Genomic DNA, 16,171 nt, shown 5'->3' with positions numbered 1-16,171 from the left:
CGGCTCAGACTGCAGGGGCTGGTTCAGAGTGACTGGAGGGGGGTGCCCACCTAAGACACACAGCAGGTGGCTCAGCCTAGGCTGGCACAAGATATAGCTCCAAACATCCAGCGTGTTCTCACAGGCATTCTCACACACAGACAGCCATGCACAAGGGGGCTCCAAAGGGTTCATGGCAAGGTGAAAGGAGCAGGCAGTGGCCTGTTCCCAGGAGCTCCTTGAAGACCCCTCGTCTTTATACTTTTGGTGGCTGGTAGAAGCCGTGGACAAAGTCCAGTCCATTGTACAGATGGAGAACCTTCGTGCAGAGTGGGAAATGACTTACCCCAAAGTCAGAGGCCGTGAGGAGCACAGGGTACACCTAACCAGGAGTCCAGAGTGGGCGCCACTCTCCAGAGTAAGGAAGTACAATGAGTTCTTTGGAAATTTTCCAGGGAGCCAACCAGCAGTGCTGGGAGAGGGTGTGGGGTGACTGTGTCTGTTTGACCGCGTGACTCTTGTCCTACTGAAGCTAAGTGTCTTTGTTCTGCTGGTTATTTGGTGTTGAGGGAGGGGGGAAGGCACATGTGCACACACCTGACCAGCAAGGTGTGATCAGTAAGGACCCTGGCAAGGGTGGACAGCCGAGAAGGCAGCAGGAGACGCACTCTGTTTACTCGGGGCAGGAGTTCTGTATCAGTAAGGGCCACTGCTCTGGAGGCCCAATGGAAAGAGGACAAGGAGTCGATGGGGCCTGTGAAGAACTTCCTCATCACTATTGACTTTCCCTGGGCTCCTTTGTAGAAGAGTCCTAGTGGCCTAGAGGTTACACATTAGGCTGTGATATGCAAGGTCAGCAGCAGCTCTAGGGAGGAAGATGAGGCTCTCTGCTCCTGTGGAGTTACAGTCTCAGAACCCCACAGGAGCCATGAGGATTGCCATGAGTCAGACTGATTGCATGGTGGTGAGTTTAGGGATTGCCTTTGGGGCTTTGTTTGTTTGTCTGAGTTCTTTTTCATCCCCTTCAGAACTATTGAAGCCCAACCTTTGGATGTTAAGTGGGGCACTGAGAATGAGAAGCCAAGGATGTTGACCTGAGTGTTTCTAACATGCATACCCCTGATCCTGTCCGTTACCCACAGCTCCTGGGGGCAGGGCCTCAAGCATGAGCCTCCATGAGTCTCCAGGCACACCATTTCCACTCATCTTTCAGGGACAGAATAAAAGCCGTTCCTCCCTGTTCCACCCACGAAGGCTCTGTGCTCCCAATGCCTCTCGCTGTAAGCACCTGTTACAATGCTCGTTACAGAAGCTAGCTGCTGTGCTGTTGCCCCCACTAGACCCCCGAGGGCAGGAAGTGTGCATCTGTCCTATATTCAGTATGTCCTCAAAGTTGATCTTCCCAGGAAGATGAGGGACCAGCAACTTCTGGGGACATGGGGGAAAGGGGTTTTGTGGGATGCTTCTGGACAACTTTGTAAACCTCCCTGCGCCTCATGCATCCATCTACAAGGTGGGGCTAGTGTGTATGCAATGCAGGTAGTCCAGGGTCTGAGGTGTGGGCGCACTCGCTGTCAGCCAATGTGGTTGGGTTACTACTTTTACAGGTGCGGGCGTGGAGGCCCAGGGAGGAAAGCACTGGGCCCACAGTCTCATGGCTAGATAGAGATAAACCTTGGACTCCAGCCTGAGCTTTGGCCTCCAAGCTCCGCCTCTGTTCACTCTGCACCCAGGTAGTCCCCTGGACTGTCCCCTTGTCCAGTCAATAAAGTTCCTGGATGGCTGCTGTGCAAAGCCCATGCTGGGTATTGTCTGATGACCATTGAGAAGCTTCTCTGTAGGGTGTGTGGGATAAGCTAGCATGTTAGCTTGGGTGTGAAATCCTCTGGGCTCAATTTCCAGCCTCTCCACTTCTTGTTTGTGAGACATCGCTACATTCCCTAACCTTTCTGGGCCTGTTTCCGCCTATTCAAAAAAGGAAGAAGATGGAGAGAAAGTCCTTCCTGGAGATAACGGGGCTTTTGCTCAAGGTATGCTGGTTTGATGTCATGATCACATCTTTTGATTGGGAAATCAATTGTGTTTATGGTCATAAGGTCCTCCCCCATGCCGTGACCAGGGGCCCCCTTCTCCTTTCCCTTGTACCACATAGTTAGCAACTTCTTGTCTCCAGACACACTTTGTTGTACACAAAATGGTAGTACTGATCAATGCACTCAGTGGTCTTTCTGCTGTTTCCTTTATTCCTCTGATGTACTATTCGATGATCTTAGAAGTCGTCCCAGATTAGTGCATATTGAACTTTTTCAGTGTCTGTGCAACATTCTATTATATGAATGGAATTCATATATATGAGGGGGTTTATCTAAAAAAAACCAGAAAAAAGTTCCGCTGGGCGGGGCTTTTGCTGTACACATTTTTTCCCACTAGGTGAGTTTCCAGCAATTCCCTTTGAGTTAGTGCACCCAGTGGCATCGCCTGGGAAGGTTCTCTCTGGTCACAGTGAACGTTTTCATAAAAGCAGTTTCACAAAATGCCACAGACACTGTTGTGAGGTTGCACACAGCTTATAAGCCCTTTGGGAACAACTCAAGTGTATGAGTGGTGTTCTCATTTCAAAAAAGGTGAAATGTTGATTGATAACAAATCTTGTTCTGGATGCCCGTCAACTTCCTGAAGGCATGAAAATGTCGACTGGTCAAGATTTCTAAATGTCAAGCTTTCTATTTAGATTGCATAATTTTTAAAATATTACATAACAGTGTGTGACCAAAAAGGCCTGATTTGTGGCAGACATCGGCCACCACAACATACGCTGCCTGCTCTCAGTGTGCTAGTTTTTGGCAAAAAAACGGAATGCCTCTCTTGCCCCACACACCTGACTCACTTGGCCTGCTCAGTGTGACTTCTTTTTGTTTCACTGAATGAAGAGGGACATGAAAGGGCAGGGGTTGGACGACATAGAAGAGGTGAAGAAAAAAAGGAGGGAGGTGCTGCCAGCCACCCAAACAGATGTCTCCTAGAATGGAATCGCAGATTTGACAGATGAATTGAGTACTTTGAAGGTGATGAGGTGGTTTTGTGGAAAAATTAAATACGTAGCTATGGAAAAAAACTCCGGGTATTTTTTTGGGGGGGGTCCCCCTCATATGTATAGGTACACACATACACACACACACACACACACAGCGTTGGGCCACTACGGAACCAGGAGAACCTGCTGTAGAGCGGGCTGGCGTCTACACACGGGGCTCCAGCACCTCTCCTGCCCCGATTCGCTGAGTTGCTGAGGTAACACCTCGGGCTTTATTGAGTTTCCTCGTCGTCGTAGGATCACGGGGAGGGGAATGCAGGTGCAAAGGTGAGCTGCGCGGCGGATCCCAAGCAGGGGAGCGCGGGTCGGCGCGAAGCGCACGCAGTCTCACCGCCCGCGGGCGGCGCGCGGTTCCGCTCGACTGTGACCCAGCCCCCTGGCACCGCGGCACCGTTCCCGCGCCCTGCCGGACGCGGCACCTCCACCTCCGCGCTCGGGCACCAGTTACTCACCCTCGCTCCGCCGCTCCGCCGCGGTCACCCAGGCGCGCCCGGAGGTGACGGCCGTCTCTGCGCCTTTAAGGGGGCAGAACGCCGGCCCCGCCACTTCCGCCCCGAGGTGACGTAGCGCGGCCGGGGGCGGGGCCGGGGGCGGGGCCGGGGCGAAGACGCCCGGAGTGGTTCCCCTCCACCAGCATGGCGCCGCCCTCGCCGCCGCGGGCGCGCGCCGGCGGTGACGTCACTTCCGGGGCGGATGAGCCCGAGTGGTGCAGTGAGGGACAAACAAAAGGAGGCGCCCGAGCAGCGCGGCCCGGGGCGGCGGGACGGAGCTGCGGGGCGCGGCCAGCCCAGGTGAGTGGGTGGCGTGGGGAGAGGGGCGCGGGCTGTCGGCTCCTGAAACCCACTCGGACGCCCCCGGCCGCCGGGGGCAGCGCCCGCTCTGCCCATTGGGGCCGGCTTTCTAGTGGTGTCCCGCCGGGTCCCTTCATCGCCTCGCTCACCAGGCTCCCCACCCTGGCACCCTCGTGCGCCTTGCGTTTTGCATGCCGGAGTTTCGTCTTTACTCTCGTGCCTCCTTTACACACACACACACACCCTCCAAACCCCCTGCCTGGGCCCCTCGTCACCCCTCCACACACACACACCTGCCTAGGGGTTCCACCGCTGGACTCTCCCTTGCCAGTTCGTTTTTGGCAGCTAGTCTTCAGCTTGCTTTTTTCCTCCCGGCCCCTGATATCCTCCTCTTCCCATACACCCCTTCCTTCCCCTTCTTAGCAGACCTGGCGAGTGCTTTAACTCGGTAGGAAGCCCTCTGCCTGGGCTGGAGTTCTGGGGAAGGCCCCCCCACCCCACCCCCGCCCTGAGTCCTGAGCATCCAGATGGACCCAAGAGCCAGACCGGATGAAGCCTGGGCCTGGTCTGGCTATAGGTCAAGCGAAGTTGGCTGCCTTCTTTAAAGAACATAGCTTGGGGGCCTTGGGGTTCCTGGCCGCTCAGCCTCTCCCAAGATCAGGCTGATTCTCAGCTGACCTGACGCAGTTGCTGCTTTTGGGTGGGGAAGGGGAAGAGATGGGCTGGGGGTTATCTACCAGCTTTGTCCTGACAGGGACATGGCTGGGTGGGTGGGGTGACTGTTCTCCTGCCCCACTTCAGGAACCCTCTTGACTAGGATAGGGTGTGGAGAGAGAGCTCGCTTGGGGAGGGAAAGGGAGTGTGGACCTCAAATGAGGAGGAGGTGGCTGCAAGAACGGAAAGCCTCCCAGCTGAACGCCTTTCTCACCTTTCCATTAGAGGAACCTTAGCCCCTACCAGAAGTATCCTGCCCTCTGGAGCAGACAGACAGACAGACAGACAGGGTGTTGGAAATTCCTGCGAGAGCAGGGGAGAGTGGGAGTTTGTTCAGTGGGACCAGCCTGAGCTGTGCCCCTTGGCTCAGTCATGCTGGCCTTACCTCTGTGAAGGTCATGTCTACTTCTGGATCCTAAGAGGAGGCGAGGAGAGATGCTTGTGCAGCAGGATGGGCTGAGGGGGAGGTGCTGGGATATGAGAGACTACTCTGTCACCCTGTCTTCCCAGTCTTGGAAGTTCTTTGGGGTTGGGGCCTAGTGCCCCTCTGCCCTCCAGGAGTTATAGAACACAGAGTTGGAACCCAAAAAATGTTTGACTTCTCCCAGATGCATTCGTTATCCATCCCTTGGGCACAACCACCAAGAAGCAGTTTTCTTTGTGCCTCAGAGGTTTGCCCTCGTGTGTCAGAACTTGGGGAGCTGACCGGGCCTGGGTGGCTTCCTGGGCCTAAAGCTCGCTCACCTGCAGAAGTTGGAGGGAAGTTAGCTTGGTTCCTGACTTAACCACAGGAGAGTCTAGAGGATTCCAGGTGTTCACCCCGAGGCACAGAATGACAGGCTAAGACCTCATGGAGGTTTAGGTGGCATGGACGTGGGGCCCTAGAGCCCAGAACTCCATGTCTTTATCCTTTGATGGATTGGTTGGTTGGTTCATTCATTCATTCCATTGACTTGTACTGAGTGCTTGTCCTGGGCCAGGAATGGGGCTTGGAAAACAAAGACGAATACCAATTGTCATTGGAACTGCAGTCTAGAAGGAGGAGCAGACCAGAACTCATGTAACTTCCAATACGGTGTTGGCCAGCACGATAATAGGTAGAGAGATCACGGACATAATTCATAGCTACTGAGGGGTAAAACCAAAGTCACCCCCATCCAGTGGACGCCAACTCACTGTAGGACAGGGTGGGTAGAACTGCCCCGTGTGCATCTGAGACTAACTCTTTATGCAGGGGCTAGTCAGGAAGAGGGAGGAGTAGGCGCATCGATGGTAGGCAGTCTGGGCTGCCCGCAATAATTGTCCTCACCTTTGCTGAGATTGGTTCGGATTGTCTCTGGTACCTTGACAGCCCTGGGTCCTGTACTGCCCAGATGCCAACACTCCAGATCTGTCTCTGTCTTTGACTCCTGCCCTCCCAGCCCAGTGCCTGGAATTGAATAGGTGTGATAAGCATTCAGTGGCCTCAGACTCCACAGTCCCTCCTTGATCTGCTCAGGGCCCAGTCTGGGAATCCTCCCTCTCTGCCTGGCTGACTCCTGCCTGTCTTCCAGCTGTGTGCCCTCCCAGCTCCTGCCTCCTGTAGAGGCTCCTTCTCTGCCCCCGCAGCCCTTGCCTTACCCCTAGTGTAGTCCAGTGGCGCTCCTCTCCTCACCTTGTTCACCTTGTATCCCCAATTCTGAGCAGAATGCTCGGCCTCTAGTAGAGCCTCACTAAATGCTTGGCCTAGACCCCACTGCGGCTCATCTCTTAACCACTTCCTGCATCCAGCCCGAGGTCTAACCAGTCTGAACTAGTGTTCATTCTCTGGATGTCCTGTTTTCTTCCATCCAGACAAGCATGTGCTGTTCCTTCTGCCTGGAATGCCCTTCTCCAACTCCTACTCTCCCTCAGGAGTCAACTCAGGTAGCACCTCTTCCAGGAAGCCTTCCCTGACCCCACTTGTCTGGAATTGGTGCTTCCGTGTTCCCATAGCTTCCGAGCAGAGCTGTGGGCATTCAAGATTGCAATTGTTGACTTGGCATCTCCTAAATAGACCAGGCTCCGAGGAGAGGCAGGTACCTTGCCCGAGTCTCTCCTATCACCAGAGCTTAGCCCAGGACCTGACACCAAGCAGAGACTCAGAAAATGCTGGCAGCATTGCGCTGTGATCTGCCGTAGGCACACACCCCCCACCTGACAGTGGCTCTCGCTTCCTCGTAGGGAGGCAGCTTCCATGGAGCGAAGGGAATGCCAGGACCCTGCCCAGACAGACGTGGGCCAGCCTCAGCACCGACAGCCAACGTGCAGATAGCAGAGCCTTCCACCGGGTAAGGACTGAGCCCCTCTCCACCTGTCCCACTGTGGTCTGGTCATGGTCAGGTGACACCCTGACCTAGGGAGCAAAGTGCAGCATCTCTGTCTCTGCATTCCTTTGTTCTCACCTGAAGCCAGGATGTGCAAGCCAGGGGTGAGAAAAGACAGAGCTCTTGTTCTTTTTCCCCACTTCTGGTTGTTGTACTCCCGGAATGCCAGTGTCAAGTTGCCTTGGGAAGCTCAGGTTTTTGCTCCTTCATCCCAGACCTTATTAAGTGGTGTTGCTAATGTGCTGCCTTGTGAGCCTGTTTCCCAAGGTGCTTTCCATGGAACACCGGTTCCTGGGGCCACCGTGATCCCAGAACCCGGGAAGCAGTGACTCGCTGTTCTCCTTGCTGCTGGAGTTTCCAGAACTTTGTGTGGAGACGAGCATGGGGAGTCTCTAAGCGGGAGCTAGCAGATCACATTCCCCCCCCCCCCACTTGTGATCAGATCCCACAGACACCTTTGAAGACTCAGCTTCCTTGGCACGTGCTCTGGGAATGGTTCCAAAGGCGGGAGAGTGCCCAGGCTGTGCTTCAGCTTCTACAGTCCGCCCAGGGTTTGAGTCCCAGCTGCTTGGTGCTCAGACTTGCTTGTGGGCAAGTTACTCTTCTCATCTGTATGAAAGCGATAGTTTAAACCCACCAGCCTTCCCGAGGGAGAAAGATGAGGTGACCTGTTCCCATAAAGAATTACAACCTCAAAAACCCTACCAGTGAGTCGGGATAGACACATTGCCGTGGGTTTTATTTGGCGCAGACTTCCCCTTAGGAAGTTTTGAGGATGAAATACATTGATACTCAGGAAGGGCGCCCTCGCCCAAGGTGTGTGTATAACCGGAGCCAACCAGACCTACTCCCATCAACTTGATCCCGACTCGTAGTGACCGTCCTTGGGGTTGCTGAGACTATAAACCTTCAGGAGCATGGACAGCCTCAATATGTAAAACACGTCCACATCAGGGAGCTCATGTGATATCGTTCCAGGAAGCTGTGGCAGTGGCCGCTATCTCAAACTGAGGCTCCAGATCAAGAAGCAACTTGCCCATTGCCATCAGAAAAGAAAGCAGGGTCAGGGACTTGAACCCCAGTTCCCAGAATCCTGGCTCAGCTGAGTTGTTCTCTGCTTGAAGCCTCCCCGTGCCACCTCCCACCTCAGTCTTCTGGGCCGGGAGGGCAGGCCTTCCCAGTCCAGACTTCCAGAAGAAATTTCATCCTACCTTTGGGGGGATTGCCAACGTAGTTGTTTGTTCGTTCCCTGCTTTGGTGACGTGTGCATGTTTAATACAATGGAGACAGTGAACATCTCGGCCCAGGAGCCGGTCTCCAGAGTTGATCGTGGTGAACGGGAGGGCGGGTTCATCCACATACCTGTTGTTGTTACTTATTTAGTTTTACAAAAACTGGGGTCACACTAGAGCTGCTGGTTTGCACCCTGCAATTGTTTGATTTACTGGGACCCGGACAGTTTTCCCAGGTAAGAGGTAGGTCCCTCCAGAACACCTGGGGGCCTCCCCTGCTGCCCCCCAGCCCTCCACCCTGGCTTTTCTCACAGCCTCTGTCCCAGCCTTCACAGCGGCAGAGGAGGTGGAGACGCCTGGTGTGTGATTTTTGTCAGCCCACTTGTTTATTGGGAGAAGATCAGCAAGCCTGGGGCCCTGCCCTGTAGGAGTTTCCTGTTGGTTTTCAGGAACTCTGCCCCCCGGAGAGGGGAGGCCTGAGCCTGTCAGCCCCTCTTGGCAGGCAGTGAGGAGCAGGAAGCAGCAGATCCTGCTTATCTGAGACCAGAATTCCTCCTCCGTGCCAGGCACAGCTTGGAGGGGACCACCGAGGCCTGAGAGGTTTGGCCTCCTGTTGGGATGGACACAGACACACGGACAGAGCATTAGGTTTGCCGGAGGCAGCTCCTTCCTGGCCCTTCAGGAACAGGCTGACCCTGACTCAGTTTACCCAGCAGTAACTGGAGGCAGCCTTGGCTGTGATCCCCCTTAGATTGCGCTTTTCAGTTATCTGTCATGAGGTGGCCAGGCAGGGAGGAAGGGGTGGACCTGCCGTGACCCTGTCTAAAGCTGCCCTCCAGGCAAGCGGGAAGGAGAGCTCTCGCCTGCCCGAGCAGCCTCATTGGAGAGTGTTGTGTAGGAAAGTCTTTGCAGCGGTGGGGGGTGGGGCTGCTGCTGCAAGACCTCCCCAGGTGGTTCCTCTTCTACTCCATGCTCCCCTTCTGGTCTTGAAGTCCCTTCTTCTCAGAACCCCAGGAGTTGAGATGAAGCTCTGTGTGTTTTCAGCTGCTCCTCCCTCCCCACGGAAGCCCTCACACACAGCAGGCTCCTAGTGTGGGGTCGCCCAGCCTGCGGCAGGATGAGGAGACCAGGGCCCGCAGGGGCCACTCTCATGCCCGAAGTTGCACCGTGTCTGGGTTCAAGGGCAGAACTCAGGCTCAGCTGTCTGCCTTCGCAACCTGGGCCCTTTCCTCCTCCCCGCCCCTTGCCTGCCGCTGCTGCTTCCGACTCAGGGCGAGGGGCCATGCGTGTCACCTGGGCAGTGGGTTTAAAATGCGGCTTCTCACCACGTAGGGCTGTGCCCAGAGTCAGCTCTTCAAAGCAGCCCCCAAGCAGTGGTGAGGCAGGTGGTTTGCAGACCCCAGGTGAACTATTGCCCAGGAGCGGTTCATTCAGCTCTGGCCCCACCTCTGACGAACAATGCCAAGGCCTGGCCCCTTGGGTTGCATGCCTGTTTTTAGTGAACTCGTGTGTGTGTGTGTGTGTGTGTGTGTGTGTGTGTGTGCGCGCGCGCGCGCGCGCCTGCCTTTCCATCTCCAGGTTGTGTGGAGCTGAGGGTTCCAAAAGGGCTGTTACTCCTTGCCACAACCATTCCCTGCTTCCTGGCTGTCTTTCCCAAAGTGTTTCTGCCACATCTTCTGTCTCGGAACGAGTTCGTCTGTGTTTAAACAGCTAAACCTCAGAATTAAAGAGCCTGCTGCAGTGCAGCTCATGCCTAGAGTGACGTTCCATACTGGAGAAAAATTCCACATCTTATGTATGCCACCTGGGGGGCCTCGGAGGCCCTACTGCCAGGCCCCAGCCTCCAAGAAGACCGGGGTGTGGGGGCGGGGGTGGAGGTGGCACGGAGGGCCAGCCATGGCATCTTCCTCTGGCTCGTGCGGACAACCCCACTCCAGCCCAGAGTGGGGCAGCAGTAGGTGGCTCCCCCAGGACAAGATCTCAGTCCTTGCCCTCAGCTGGCTGGGCGGGGGTCCCCTGGGACCTGGGTGGAGGATGTGCTCTAGACAACTGTTCCTGTTTCTTAACCTGTCTAGGAGGCAGCTAGGGAGTTCAGAGCAATTAAGACCTGCCTTCAAGGATTCCCCCCCCCACCCCATGTCTCCGCCCCATTGGCCCACACCTGACATCTGCCTCCTGGACACAAACCTTCCCATCCTTCAAGCTGTACCTGAGAGACCAGAGGCATCCGAACATGACTGGCCAGGATCCTCTGCAGAAACATTTTCCTGAACCCCATCAGAAACGGGAGGGGGCTGGTGGAGGGGGTTGGTGGAGGGGGTGGGCTTGTTCTGAGAAACCTGGGCTCTAAGTGCCCAGGTATGCCCAGGAGACCTGCTTGCCTTCGAGGCGATAGCACACTGGGGTGGACCCTCCCACCATCTAGCCGGCAAGTTACCACCTCAGCTTCTACACTTTTACATCCTGCCTTCATCCTAATGCCCCCCCCCACCCGACAGCCCTGCCTACACAGGGCAGGCATTGTGCCACAGTCTTACCCAGTCCTTCCGACACCCTCCAAGGGGTAGACTCGTCTGTTTTATGGATGCAGACCCTGGAACCTGGGAAGCCAAGTGGCTTTCTCAGCTCCCACTGGAAGCACTTGAAGGGCTCCCATCCCGGTTAGCCTGGAGGTTGGGAGCTCAGGCAGAAGAGGTGCAAGCCCAGCCTTGGGGGGTGTTCAGGACCTGGGTTCTCTAATATCAGCCCAGTGGGTGTGGGGAGACCCCAAGCCTTGCCTGCTGTCTCTGTGTGCTTGGCTAGGGGAGCATGCAGAAAGCCCCAGGTAGGCATCTCTCACTTGCCACCCGTCTCCCTCAGCCACCTGGAAGGTAGGGCCTGCCCTTGTCAACTTGCAGGAGGACGAACCTGTTGGGGAGGCCCAGCCCAGATAGGAGAGAGTGCAGAACTGAAACTGCCCATCCCCTCTTCCTTCCCCCATAGAGGGTGTGCCGGGGAGTGCCAAGCCAGGCAGCACCCCTGACTCACCCCAGCTGGGTATGGACAGTTTCGCACTGTGGGCCCCTCTCTGGTGCTGGGAACAGAGGAAGCACGTGGCCCGGGCGCGCTGACCGTGGAGCAGATTCACAGGGGGCCTATGACCCAGTGTCCTCCTCAGACTTTTTGGGAAAGGCCCTTCCCGCTGCCTGGGAGACAGCCTTCCTATCTGCGGACCAGAAGGAGGGTGGCAGCCTTCCCGCCCCTCCCACTGGCTCGAGAAGTTGCTTGTTTGCACTTAAACAAAAGGCCTTCTGTTCATACATGCAGGGGCATGCACACACATGCAAACACACACGCACCCGCCTGCCCGCGGCCGCCTCTCAGGTATGGGAACCATAGCAGTTCTCTGTAGGCCAGCATGAAGTAGGCTCAGGTGGTCTTCTTCCTGGACAGAGGGGCAGGAAGCGATGTCTGACTGCCTCCCCGTCAGTAAGACGTGTCAATAACTGGGTGCAGCGTACCATTTCGGGCGTGGTCGTGAGGGCAAGCCGCCAGCTCGCCAGTTGCTGTCTTCCCTTGGACCCAAGCTTGGGCAGGACTCCAGAGGTTCGAGGCTCTCCGAGTCCCGTCTGCAAGCCCTGGGAAGTCCTGGGTGCCTCTGAATGGGCTGGGCCTGCTTGGAGGCTTCTGTGCCGGCAGCTTGGGTCTCGCCCAGCTCTGCTTTCCTAAGGAACCCCTTGGCGTGAGGGAGTGTCTTTGTTGGGAACCATGCGGGGACTCTGGGCCGGGCACACATGACACACAGGCCATCTCCCCACGCCTTCAAGTGAAGTGGGTGCCGTAACAGTCGCAATGTACAGGTGAGAAAACCAAGGCCCAGTAAGGAAAAGTTGATCCCTCAAGGGCCACATTAAGGAAGTGGTGGAGTTGGCATCTGAATTGCTGTGACTCAGGAACCTGAACTCTTACCCCTCTGCGGTGGCCTCCGTTAGCACCCTGTGGAAGGGACAGGAAGAGCCTTCTTCCACCTTGTGACAACCCTCAGGAACTGCGCTCAAAGGAAGGCCCTCTGATCTTTCCCGAGCATGCAGAAGACGACGTAATGTAGACAGCGCCCACAGACATGCCTCTCCGCAGGCCTGAAGTGCAGGGCAGCGCTGCTCTCACCTGGGGGCCCTCAGCTGAGCGGACCCATAGCCTTCCAGAACAGTGTGTCTTCTTGGAGCATTTTCCAAAAGAATGGGCTCATACATTTTATATACTGTCCAGCATCTTGCCTTTTTTTTTTTTTAAACATAAAAGCATCTTGGATCTGGTGTGAGTCAGTATATACAGATCTAGGAGATGGCGCTGCCCTAAGGCTCCATTGAATCAGTTCCCACTCCTACCTGCCCTGTCCTGGTCCTGCACCATCCTCTCCGTTGTTATGCTGGGGCCCGGGGAGCAGCCACTGTGTCCATCCTTCCTGCCGAGGGCCTTCTTCAGTTTTGCTGCCCTTTGACTTTACCAAGCATCTCCTGACTGCATGCCCGTGAGACCCTGCCTTGTCTTCCCCACTTCTAGGGAGCTTGCTGCCGGCACTTCTTGCAAGACAGATGTGTTTGTTCTTTTGGCAGTCCACGGTATTTTCAGTATTCAGTCTAGGAAATAGCCCCATTGCTTTCATCTTAATTGCAAAACAGAAGCTTTAGTTCAATAATTTGCCCGAGATCTTGAAATTATTTCTTGGACTGGATTATGTGAGAGTTTTTTTTATGTCATTTTATTGGGGGCTCGTATAGCTCTTATCACAATCCTTACATGCATCTATTGTGTCAAGCACATTTGTACATTTGTTGCCATCGTCATTCTCAAAACATTTGCTTTTTACTTGAGCCCTTGGTATCAGCTCCTCATTTACCCCCTCTCCCCTCTCTCCTCCTTCCCTAATGAACCCTTGATAATGTATAAACTATTATTTTGTCATGTATTACACTGTCCAATGTCTCCCTTCACCCACTTTTCTGTTGTCTGTCTCCCAGGGAGGGGGTTATAGGTAGACTTGTGATTGGTTCCCTCTTTTTCCCCTACTTTCCCATTACCCTCCTGGTATCTCTACTCTCATTATTGGTCCTGAGAGGTTTATCTGTCCTGGATTCACTGTGTTTCCAGCTCTTATCTGTACCTGTGTACATGCTCTGGTCTAGCTGGATTTGTAAAGTAAAATTGGGATCATGATAGTGGGGGGCGGAGAGCATTAAAGAACTAGAGGAAAGTTGCATGTCTCTTCATTGCTACCCTGCACTCTGACTGGCTCGTCTCCTCCCTGCAACCCTTCTGTAAGGGGATGTCCAGTTGCTTTTGGGTCTCCACTCTGCACTCCCCCTCATTCACAATGATATTCTTTGATGCCTGATACCTGATCCTACTGATACCTCGTGATCACACAGGCTGGTGTGCTTCTTCCATGTGGACTTTGTTGCTTCTCAGCTAGATAGCTGCTTGTTTACCTTCAAACCTTTAAGACCCCAGACGCTACATCTTTTGATAGCCGGGCATCATCAGCTTTTTTCACCACATTTGCTTATGCACCTGCTTTGTCTTCAGCGATTGTGTTGGGAAGGTGAACATTCTAGGACTGGATTTGAGCCCAATCCAAAACTCTAGGTCTTTGGACTCTTCCAGCTCTTCCGGTCACCAAAGGGAACATGGGAGGCTGCCTGGATTGCTCTCATAGCACCTCTGGGACAGGGATAAGGAAGGAGTCATGGTAGCTCTGTGGGTTAGGCCTTGGGATGCTACTCAAGGTCAATGGTTCAAATCCACCAGCCACTCTATGGGAGAAGGGTGAGGTGAGGTGAGGTGATCTGCACCCATAGAATGATGTACAGTCCTGGGACCTCTATAGAGGGCCGCTGTGAGTCAGCGTCAACTTAATTAGCATTGCATCATTGGAGGGGACAGGATTCTCCAGCCTTGTCTTCTGGACCTGGTTCTGCTTCTCCACTCCCCACCCCCATGCTGCCTCTTAGCAAAGGTTTTGCCTGCAGCTCACACTGGCCTGCATCTCCTGGGGGCAGGCCGGCCGAGCCGAGCAGGTGTGGCTGGGTTTCCACCGTCTCCACCTTCTGCTGTCTTTGTAGGGGCAGGCTGGGTAGCAGGAGCTAAGTCTGCTGCCCTGATCACCAGCGCAGTGGCTGCCATCGGCCCCAGGCTGATGGCAAAAATGAAAGGAAATGGGTGGTTGCTTTTTGTAAATTTTTCATGACGAAGTAGTTGAAGCGCACAGATGAAGGACTACACAACAGATACCTTTGTAGCCAGACTATGATGTGTGTGTGTGTAAACCATTTCCTAGATAATTGACACCTCCTCCCCAATTCTATTTTCTTCCCTTTTTAGAGGAAACCTCTCTTGATTTTGGTGATTTCCAAATGTGTGTTTAGTTCCTCCATGGCTGTAAAGAACACTGTCGCTGGGTGTCTGTGTATCGTTCTGTTTGGGGAGGCGGCTTCAGCACTGATTTCCGAGGTTCACTCATGCTGATGGCAGTTGTACGTTCATGACCTTGCATCGTTTTCGAGCATCGTGATATGACTAGGACAGTTTCTGTATCTTTGTCCCTGTGGGTGGGTTTCTGCTTTTCTGATGTGTTTGTGACTTCTTGTACATGTGTGTAGAGACATTACTGAGTCCTCGGGTTTGTGCACCCTAGCCCCTCATCCAGGAAGCCAACATTTTCCTCACGTGGAGGGGATAAAAGGATATCTGATTGTTGTAGTATGCATTCCCAAAGTACCAATAGGCTACCAGTGGTTTCATACATGCATTTCCATGTGTGCTTCCCCTGTGTATTGCCTACTGTTGTATTTGGCTCCCCCCCCCTTAAAAAATATTTTTAATACTTTCTTATATTTTTAGGAGTTCTTTACTTAGCCTGGATTTGAATTCCTTGGTGGTTATGCCCATTGTGAATTATCTCCTGGTCTCTGATGCCTTTTTGCTTGTTTATCGTGTCTCCAGATGGGCATACTTTTAAAATGGTAGGTGAGCAATAGATCAATCTTTTCCTATAAAGGCATGTACTTTTTAAAGTAAGAAACGGTTTCTTATTTTGGAGACATCAACACAGTCTCTTGGATTTCCCGGTAAGTGTTTCCAAGTGATGCCTCTGTCTTAATTCACTGGTGTCTGTTTTCCCACAAGAAGGAGAAGGAGCCATGCACTTATTTTCATGTGGCTAACGGGGACCAGCAGCATTTCTGGAAGACCCCTTTCCCCTCCTGCCCTGCAAAGCCCTGTAGTAAGTTTCCAGAAATGTGAAGGTCTGTTTTCTGGGCTGTCTCCTCTTGACTCATCAAGAAGGTAATAAAGGTGAGGTCAGGTCTCTTCTTGACTCATCAGTAATTCCACCTAGCCCTGTGTCAGCACGACACTGTCTAAATTCCAATCGCTTTAGGATGTCTGTCTCAGTGTCTGATAGGTGCCTCCTTCCTCCTCCTTCTCCCAAATTGCCCTATATTTTTAAGCTTTTTATTGTGAGTTAGATGGGAGTTTACCTTTGAGCTCATTAGACCTTCCAATGGCTTACCCTGTTCCACCCCCTCTCTCTTTTTTGGCCCTCCTCCCTCTTGTAGGGTCTTACCTGCCCCCTCACCCAGGCTAATACCTGTCTGCCCTTTAGCCCCAGGGTTGACAGGACGCACTGTGGCTCCAGAGCCAGAGGCAGGCAGCAAAGTTGTACGTTTCTAAAGGATATTATTCAGATCGTTGCGATTTGTTTGTGAAAAGTGAGTGAAGGGAGGCGTCAGACAGTGTGTTAGACATGACGAAATAATAATAATTTATAAATTATCACGAGTTTGTGAGGGAGCGGGGCCAGGGAGGAAGAGGACAAAATGAGGAGCTAATACCAAGGGCTCAAATGGAAAGCAAATGTTTTGAGAATGATGATGGCAACCGGTGTACAAATGTGCTTGACACAGTGGATGGATGGATGGATGGATTGTGATAAGAGTTGTACAAGCGCCCAATAAAATGATGTGTGTGTATGTGTGT

General features: G+C 53.7%; 2 protein-coding genes across 3 annotated transcripts in view; one reads left to right on the top strand and one right to left on the bottom strand.

Annotated features, from left to right (window-relative positions):
• KYAT1 (kynurenine aminotransferase 1) overlaps positions 1-3,629 on the bottom strand; it is a 44,894-nt gene extending 41,265 nt beyond the window's left edge. The window contains exon 1 of one of the 2 annotated variants that reach the window (XM_075560671.1): positions 3,526-3,629. The gene's annotated coding sequence lies outside the window, so the exon portion shown is untranslated. The remainder of the gene's footprint in view (positions 1-3,525) is intronic. The other variant, XM_075560672.1, reaches the window with a different exon arrangement.
• A 115-nt stretch (positions 3,630-3,744) lies between these two features.
• Positions 3,745-16,171, top strand: part of LRRC8A (leucine rich repeat containing 8 VRAC subunit A) — a 33,267-nt gene continuing 20,840 nt past the window's right edge. Inside the window, exons 1-2 of the mRNA XM_075560670.1 lie at positions 3,745-3,864; positions 6,781-6,887. The gene's annotated coding sequence lies outside the window, so the exon portion shown is untranslated. The remainder of the gene's footprint in view (positions 3,865-6,780; positions 6,888-16,171) is intronic.

This window comes from Tenrec ecaudatus, chromosome 10 (genome assembly GCF_050624435.1).
Source record: "Tenrec ecaudatus isolate mTenEca1 chromosome 10, mTenEca1.hap1, whole genome shotgun sequence".
In the NCBI taxonomy this organism is placed as follows: Eukaryota; Metazoa; Chordata; class Mammalia; order Afrosoricida; family Tenrecidae; genus Tenrec; species Tenrec ecaudatus.
The sequence above is the reverse complement of the archived record's forward strand: the minus strand, read 5'-3'. Positions and strand labels throughout refer to the sequence as shown.